The sequence below is a fragment of the Geospiza fortis genome, unplaced genomic scaffold (assembly GCF_000277835.1).
Source record: "Geospiza fortis unplaced genomic scaffold, GeoFor_1.0 scaffold471, whole genome shotgun sequence".
NCBI lineage: Eukaryota > Metazoa > Chordata > Aves > Passeriformes > Thraupidae > Geospiza > Geospiza fortis.
Genome location: NW_005054443.1, coordinates 254,319 through 262,710, shown reverse-complemented (window position 1 = coordinate 262,710; position 8,392 = coordinate 254,319).

Genomic DNA, 8,392 nt, shown 5'->3' with positions numbered 1-8,392 from the left:
TATCTGAAATTGTGTGCACTTCTTCCTAGGTAAGTTGGGGTTGAAAAGACTGTACAAAACAGATCTGTTATTATAAGAGTTCAAAAGTGTAAAATGTGAAGAAAGTAAATTTTATGAAGGTCTGTTATGAAGAATGCAAAAAACCAAATTACAGCAGTAAACAATTACATTAGAAAAAAATGGAAATATTTAAAATATGAATCACTAAAAGAGAATGCCTGGGGAGGTACTGCAATCTCCACTAGTGGTAACATTCAAGAATGGGTTAGAGAAACATCTATTAGGAGTGGTTTAAATATGGTTAGTTTTGCCTTGAAGCTGAGGGATAAACTCCATAACCTCTCAAGCAGATCCTCATTGGGATTTTTTTGGAAAGTAATAAATTAAAATGAAGCTCACAGGGGCAGCAGACACTGGAGTGAAGAGACTGAACTCAAGTATTACAGTTAAAGAAAACTGCTGCTGACTTTTAAGCACAAGTGGTCAGGCTGCAAATTTGAAATTGTTACAGAAAAGCAGGCTTGCATGAGAAGACTTGCAGTGGGAAGTGTGAGCATTGTGTGTGACATCAGAGTAGATTCTGCTTTTGTTACAGCTTATAGCTGTAAAAGTTACAGATGTGGAGGGATGGAGATACCCTTAGCTGTATATACATTCTTGTTAGTGTTCTAAACTAATCTGTATATTCTGAAAGAATGTTAGCCTATATGTTGGAGGGGTGTGTCTGTGAAGTTCGGGTAAATTTATCTGCATCTTACAATGCTACTGCTCCCATCTCTCCTCTGTCTGTGCCAGAAGACACCATGCACAAAAGCAGGTGGGCATCAGCTCCAAGCCAATGAGCTTTTCCAACGTGATAAGCTGTAAGGTATGAGCTGCGTCCATTGAGGAATGGGCACATTTTTATTTTAGCTTAGACAGGGACAGCAACTTGTTTTACAGTTTGAGACAGTGGATGAGATTCTGTCCAATTAATGGAAGTTTTGCTGTTGGTTCTATTGGGGCCAGACTAGTCTAACATTCCTTAGAAAGTTTTTTGTTTGGATTTTTTTAAGAGAAAAAGGAACAAAAATAACACATTTTGAACTGCAATATGTGCTTAATTTCTCATCTTAATCATATTAGCCATGGGTATGTGCTGATTATTTGGCACAACTCAGTTTGGAAACTAGAAGTTCAGGAAAGCCCTTCTCCACTCCTCAGCCCTTCTTTTACATACTACTCTTATCAATATTTTTAAAAATACTAGAAAATTGAGCAAATCACAATTGAGTGAGTACTTGTGGGGTTTTTTTTCTGCTTTAATCTTTCAGAAAGTTTTAGACTTGGTGATTAGAATTTTAAAGCTTGTTTTGTGAAAAGAAATTTCTCATGCTTACTTCAGTAGCAAAAGTTTGAAGTCAGCTTCTATTTGTTCCAGTAAGCTACAGAATGCTAAATACTCCTCAAAATCTTGCCATTTAGGTAGCCAAACTGGAGTTCTTTTGAAGATCAGGCCTCAGTTTTCTAATATAGAGATTTCTTTCATGATTCCATTAAATAGGGATACTTAAAATGAATAGAATTGTGTGAAATACAGAACAAAATACCAGATTATGTCAGAAAGTCTACCCTAAAGTTAGAGTATACTTCTAGTGGCAGATTATCTTTTGTTAAGTATTCTATTAACACATACAGCTATGGTATTACAGAGAAGACAAAGCATTTGTGAAAGAGACTACATCATCTACTGTGTGCAACAGATGACTTTTCTGAATGTAAGCATTTACAGATAGGTACAGGACAGGATAATTCTGCCCAAACAGTGAAGACAGATCTAAGGAATTTTCATCTTTTTCTGTTAGTCCTTAGATCACAGTAGTGTGCCCAGTCAGCCAGAAATGTGAACATTTCATTAAAAATTCCATTACAGCAGTTGGTCTGTCATTTGTCTTCATATAGATCTCAAACAATTATAGTAACATTCTTATTCATTTGAGAACAGATGGAAGATTTCCATGAATAGATTTGTTAAATATGTGTCGTAAGAGTTGAGACACCTATTCTCAGGAAGTATTTTTAAATATAATGCAAGAAATCTGAAATAACTGAATAGCTAAAAATAGTAATTTATACAGTACTGCTATGTTTTCCAGTGTTTTTCTCTCCACTGTCCTTCTATATTATTTTTATTTGCATGCCCTGATCATTTAGATATTTATAGAAATCTGAAAATTGGTGAACTTCAGTGGTTCCAATATGAACAGCAATGTAACTCTTTAAAATAGAAATAATATTTTTGAATCTGATTAATACATATTTCTTAATTTACTGGTATTTTTACTATTTAGTAGCTAAGCATCTACTTTTTATAGGTAAACCTGAAAACCATGTGGACTGTATGAATAAAGATGTACTACATCTGATCTGTTTGGTATATAGGAGTATCAAAAACCATGGCCAAAGCAGAACTTCTGGATACCTGTATCTCAGATTCTTTCTATGCTTTTTTTAATAAGTCTATAGTTTGAGAGCATGAGTTTGTAAAACAAGTGGTACTAACAAGAAATTAGAATTCTTACTGAACCAAAATTCCAAATGTATTTTCTTTTTGGTAATACTGAGCCACTTTAAAGAAGTATAAAGGACAGTACTACATGCTACACATTAGGCAATAGATAGATCTTAAATTGTATTTTCATTCAGAAGTAAAATAAATTCATAGATATGATGCATTCAATATGGATCATCTTCATGAAATCATTAAAACATGAGAATACTTTTTTTCCACCAAAGGATGAAAGTTTTTATGTTTAGAAAAATGGGTTTTCTGATGTAAGCACATTCTGTTATTAAAAACAATAACCAAAACCACTCAAACCGTACAGTGCTTCCACTTGCAGTTTACTGACATCCTCCCTATGGTCTGTCTATACATTTAAGTAATCTATATATGCAAGCAACATAGAGTATTTTTGTCTTCTAAAATATTCTAAAGACCAAGCTTCCCTGCATCTAAGTTTTCATTCTTCACTAATAAAAATCCTTTTTTTTTTTCCCAGGGTAGAGGGTACCACAAGCAGTGCTTACAGGAACAAAGCCCTGTTGTGGCATTGCAAATTGCTCAGACAGGAGAATGGAGTATAGTGGAGCTCCACTAGCTCCACTGGTGGAGCTTCCACTAGGGTCAGTGGAAGAACAGCCTCAGTTTGGAGCAGTTTAAGCTATTGTGGAGCTGCCTCCTGAGACAGCAGCTTTGTGTATTGACTGCCATAGTGAAACTGCAAACTGTTGCTAAAAGGGGTAATCTCATTTTCTCTTTTTCTTTCTTCCTGTTACCTTTTGCACCTGTTTCCTTCTTCTTGTTTGTCTCAGATTTAGCACCTTTTGTGGCTTTAGAGTAAGTCAGTGGAGTGATTTTACATAAGAAAGCAATTCAACGCTTATGTGAGTTAGTTTTAAATTGAACCAATTCATTAGGTTTGATCCAAAGTTAGTGGCAGGAGCACATTGCTGGAGTTAGGAGAAGGAATGGAGCAGGGCTTGCCCAACTTTGGCACCACATTAAATACAAAGCAGTGAAGCACAGCACATGTTGCACCGTGTTTGTGAGAAGCTGCCAGGCAACAGAATTCATCAGACACCATTTCCTAGCATTATCCATTGCTGGTAGACTTGTGGGATTTTGAAGAGGGTGATCTGTGTGTGTCACTTTTTCAGGAGGATGGAATTTGGGGATTGAAGTTGTGGGTTGAAGCTATTTTTCTTCTTCTCCTTTGTTGTTTAAATTAATCTACTCCTGTTTGCCTCTTATTCAACAGTTCTGCACAGTCTTGAATGGTGGCAAATTGCTCAAAACTTAAGAAGGGTATCTTAATAAAAGACAAAGGTATTTAGTTCACTGAAGGACAAAACTAGAATTCCAAAAGTATGAAAAAAAAGCATTTGTCAACATAACTTAATCTTTTCAAGTATTAGAAGTAAACAATATTCACTTCATAGTAATTTACATCTATTGTAGAACTGGTTTAGATGCCATGCTGGAAAAAGAAAAATAATCACTCTTTTTAGTTAATGCAGATAATATATATCCAAAGTATAGGAATAGATTCTGTATTTCACTAGGTACTGTCAGCTAGACTGTTTTTATCATAATTTAATTTTCTGCCTTTTCAATTTAGTGTTCTGTGGCAATCCTAAAGTTTGAGTGATTTTGGCTTATTTCCACCTATAGATATGAATCAGTTTAAAGGCCTGGATATAAAAATCCTCGGTTTTCTTACATTTCCACTTGGTACTTGACATTAATCAGTTTTAAATGTAATTCTTGAGTTGTGTAGCTGAGGCTTCAGGATGCATTCCTTGTTAAGAGTTGCCTTCTTTCAGTGTAAAGTTCTTCCCTGGAAATGAGTTCTGTTCGCTAATTTTTCTCATGGTTCTCTATGCTAATTTAACAAGAATTTTTTTCCCATTTGAAGTAATAGCATTTAAATATTTCCTTTTTACAAGGTGCTTTATTATAGCTATTACTGATTTTGATATTTACTGATTCATCCACATTCTCCAGTAACTCTTGTAATGAGCATGGTCCCTATATGCTTCCTCTTAAAATACAAAATAGAACTTATACCAGGATTTGGAGACATAAACTTTGTAATGCTGGTGTGAGGTTTCAGTCTTTAACTTTACAGGACTGTACAGGAAATCTTATACTCCTGAAAAGCAGTAAGATCTCTTTGACTGCTTCTATTGGAAAGAGTTGATTTTTCAAAACATTTGCATACATGTATTCTCTTTGTGTTTCTGAATTTTTTTAATCTGAGATCAAATAAGGAAAAATAATTCAACAGTCCATTTGGAAAGTAGGAAGGAGCAGCTCCACCCTTTTGTATTTCAGAGGAGTTAAAGGTCTGAACATAACTGGGCTTTGTTACTAGACTAACAGTTGTCTACAACTCTATATAGTAATAATTAAAACTTACAGTTTTAAAGAGCCTGGCAGGTTTGCTTATGCTGAATTGCTTTGCAATTCAGTCTGTGCAAGAAAACCAGCCCTGAAATACATGAGAAATGCTTACTTTAAAATGTCATTGCTGCCATCATAATCAGACATGTGTTAGACACAAATGTTTTAATTTAAGTGAACAATAAGAGTCTTAATCAATGTTTTCAATCTGAAGTGTAGGTTTCATTTTCCACTTCAATAAGTAACTTCAATCCAGTTGTGTGACTTTCTTGCAGATCTCCCATTATTTCAAGGACATATTAAATGGAGTCAGACAGGAGCTCTGATTTGATGGATGTGATAAATTCTACCAGTGTAGGATTGTCCTGTTATAGATGCTTTCCAGATGGACATGGATTATGCTCCGAGAATCTTGCTGTCATAATTTAAAGTTTTAGAACTCTGTTTTAAATCCTTTCTTTTGTATCAAAGTTGATGTTTTCAAACTTAATTTAAAATTCACATATTTATCTTATTTCTTCACATTGCATAATTTTTAGCCAAGCACAATAAAATCCCCATTCTTTTGCCTTTATAGGACCAGTTAGGAAGATGCATTGTGTATTTACCATTTGTATTTCATATTGCTGTGATTCACTATAATTTCCCTATTCTCAGTTCGTGAACAATCTAAGCTATTTAGTAGCCCATTCAAATTATGACTTTGGTGTTTACATTTTACTGACCTTTTTTCTTTTCTTTGAGCATTAAATGAAGCATGTGGTTTAGTATTTAGGTTTACTTTTATCAAAATACATAATTGATTGATTGGGAATTCTAATAGTATTTTTTTTTCCTAAGTCTGAAAATCCTCATTCATTCTAAAGCTGACTTTTCTTCTTAGCTCATTGGCTTGCTGGTCTGCCATGGGTCATAAATGCTTCTCTCCATTTAAGTTCCTTGAAAACTTGAGAAAAAGGCCTAATTTTATGACTTGTGTGTCAAGTTACACACACCAATAAGCTGTGGCATGATCAGAGTCTTAAAACAGTTTTCATAGAAAAAAGAAAGGCATATACAAAAATATTCATTTTTAGTGTAGTGAATGTTTTGCTGATAGGAACAGAAAAGGTTTGATGATGAGAATTTCACTTGAAGGAGACTTCCAACTCAACCTCTGCATTTTCCATATGGTGCAGAATGGTATGGCCTTGTCCATGGAGACATGTCAGGAGACATGTCACACAACAGTGGTTGTGTGTAAGGTCCTTTAAAACCTCTGCCTATGTTTCACAGTGTCACTGCTAGATCCAAAGTCATTTAGCCAAGGACTTGACTGAACTGAATTCCTTGATGTATAAAAGAATTCCTGCGTGATGGAAAGACTCTACATTTTGTACTGTGACTCATTCATCTGTCTTGGTGAAAGGACTGACAACCAGCAGAGGTGTAGCAGGTGGGAACAGCGATTACTTTGGCTCCACTGCACAGCTGTGGATGTAGTAATATTTTAGGTGAGTCATTGAATCTTTTTATTTAAATCTCCTGAGGTTTATCTTGGTCTTTGTTTTTGTTGATTGGGTTGATGGTTTTTTTTTTTTTTTGGTTGATTTTTGTTGATTTGGGTTCAGCTTCTTTAATTTTGACTCCTGTCTATAACAGAAAGATACAAATTTACTCTTTATGGGACTATTTCAAAATAATCATTAATGGGTGCAAGGCATTCAGACGTTGTGAGGGTGGCAATATAATCAGCTAGAAATATTACCTAGATGGACGTGGGTGTTTTGGGATATCTTTACAGGCTGTGAGAAGTCCTGGGGCGGATGCATCGTTGTGATACTTGAAAGAACCCAAACAAACAAACCAGAAAAACACCACAAAACTGCACAGCTATTTCTCCTAGACTCTAAAAATTTTTAGTATTTGTAAATCACAGCCCTGGACTACCATGTAGCTTATCAGTTTAATTAAGAAAAATGAAAAGACCAATGGATTAAAATACTATTGGTCACACTTATCTTTTATGGTATTCACTTTTTACTGTCTTGGGAAATGTTGCATTTCTTGCTTTCATGGTGTCATCTCTGGCTGCTGTGCAGCACTATTCTTCTGAAGCACTCATGGAAAGGTAACTGGGTTTTCATTTCATTATTTTTTCAGGAGAATGGCACTTGGGTCTATTTTTATTTTTCTTTTCTACTTTCTCGTTTATTCTCTACTTCTATCTGTTAGAGCTATATTAATCAGAGAGGTATTAAATGTTAGATTTCTAAATCTAGGATCCTGACTATTGTGATCCCTGCTGTACAGATTGCAATTTGACATTTTAAATAGTCATCTAATGTTTAGATCTTTCTTGATGACACCCAGTCACAATTTTCCTAAACAGCTTCCTTGCAGTTTCAGATGTAATATATTGCATCTTGGCTAGTAAAGATTTTAATGTTAAGTTTAACCATAAGATTACAGTGACTGTAATCGCTTTTTGAATGCCATTATGATCTTAGCCAATATAGCAAAAGACATCAAATAATTCAAGCAGTTTTCTAATCATATTACCTTTCCCTCCCAAAAATCTAGATTTGATTATTAATGCATAAGTGTAGGAGGAAATAAAGAAAAAAGGCTCAGAGATAATTAGTTCTCAAATGTCAGTAAAAAAAAAATTTACAAACTATAATACTTTTGAATGTATTTGATGTAAGACATATGAAATCTTATCTCTTTATATTAATTTTACTATAGAATGTATTCATGTATGTTTAGGTGATTCAATCTGAATTATTCTTTTAGAAAAGAGTTTAAAATACTACCTGTAAAGTGTTAGTTGTACGTTCTTGTTAACAAAACATTGAAACCTTGCATGTCACCAGGTGGAAAGGGCTCCATACTGAATAGAGATTTACTAAGCTTCTGAACCTCTGTGAACAAATAATTGTTCTCAGCTCCATTAGAATAAAGGCCTTGCTTCAGATCTAAATCTACAGCATTATGAATAGCATGGGTGATTTAAAGCGACATCAGTCAACATGATTTCTGTAGCTGTCTAGAAATGTTAGCTGTTTGTTAAAAAAGTGTTAAAATTTTTAACAAAGTACTTTATAAGTAAGCCAAGACATCCGTAAAAAAGTATTTAAAGCTACATACCAAAGAATTTTTACATCCACAGGTGTTATATGGAAATCAGTAATTCCTCACTTAAAAATTAATAATTTAAATGATATACATGCCAAGGACTGTATAATTACTGATAAAAATTTATGCAGATGTTTCTGCAAGTGTTTTTGTGCTTCTTATTTCATACACGTTGTTGGAACATCTTTAAATGAATTGTGTTTAATTATATAGTCTCCTTTTTACCAATATGCTTAATTCTCAAGGGATTTTTTTGTGTAAGTGGGCATAACTAGTGTTGTTTTCCACTTATCTGAAGTTGAATGAAAAAAAAGTTAGTAGTGCACTCTT